Source organism: Heterodontus francisci, chromosome 35, assembly GCF_036365525.1.
Source record: "Heterodontus francisci isolate sHetFra1 chromosome 35, sHetFra1.hap1, whole genome shotgun sequence".
In the NCBI taxonomy this organism is placed as follows: domain Eukaryota; kingdom Metazoa; phylum Chordata; class Chondrichthyes; order Heterodontiformes; family Heterodontidae; genus Heterodontus; species Heterodontus francisci.
In genome coordinates, this window is record NC_090405.1 from 25,484,874 (window position 1) to 25,485,910 (window position 1,037).

Below are 1,037 nucleotides of genomic sequence, written 5' to 3' on the forward strand. Positions count from 1 at the left end.
GACTGGAAGATACTGTAGCAATTCCATTAGTGCAGACTCAGCTCTACATTACAGAGCAGGGAACATATTTAAACAACCCGGAACACTTTTACACAAGATGGATCATATTTACACAACTGAGAAGATCTTTACCCAACAGGGAACCATTTTACATAATAACAGAGAACATCTTTACACAACAGTGAATATAGTTACACAACAGAGAACATATTACACAGCAGGAAAAATATTTAAAAAACACAGGGGACATCTTTACACAAAAGAGAACACAATTACATAAATCATTGGTCTCTCGCTGTCTCTGCCTGGTTTTCTGTGTGTCTTTCTCTGTCTGTTCCTTTCTGGGTCCTGATAATCTCTTCCTGGTTTTCTGTGTGTCTTTCTCTGCCTGCCTCATTGTCGGTGCTGTGACTCACTGTCCTTGTGTCATTGTGCAATGAGGGTGAGTCCGTCAGCACGTGTGTTGCTGAGTCTGGGATTCTTGAGCATTCAGACGACAATCCTATTTTTATAAAAACATTGGGGAAATGAACATATTTCACTAACAGGCAGCTAAAATTTAAAATAGTAGTTAGCAGAGTGGCGCAGCGGAAGCGTGCTGGGCCCATAACCCAGAGGTCGATGGATCAAAACCATTCTCTGCTATTTATGTTCGGTAGTAACACAAACAGTTCACTTTCAAAACATCAAGTGTTTCCCCATAAAAGCAAGACGCGCTCGATTGCAATCAGCTTTTTCCTTCTAGTGAACACATCAATCAGTAACAAATCACTTTTGCTCACACGAACACAAACTGCAAACACGGACCAGCCGAGTCTCTCCCACTTTGTCAACCCCTTCCTGCAGAGCCTCCTCTCCACCACCAGATGGTGATTTTGGCCACAATAAAACCAGGACAAATGGTCACAGTGAGGAGACGGTCAGCAACAGAAAATAAAACAATAACAGGGAAAACCTTTACACAACAACAGGGTACATCTTTACACAACAGAAAATATATTTACACAACAGGAAATACCGTTACACAACAGGGAGAG

At 41.7% G+C, this 1,037-nt stretch overlaps 1 non-coding gene across 1 annotated transcript; it reads left to right on the top strand.

The window, feature by feature from the left end:
• The first annotated feature begins 573 nt into the window (after window positions 1–573).
• Window positions 574–645, top strand: trnam-cau (transfer RNA methionine (anticodon CAU)). Its single transcript has one exon. It is a non-coding gene; the product is annotated as a tRNA-Met (tRNA).
• Window positions 646–1,037: the final 392 nt, after the last annotated feature.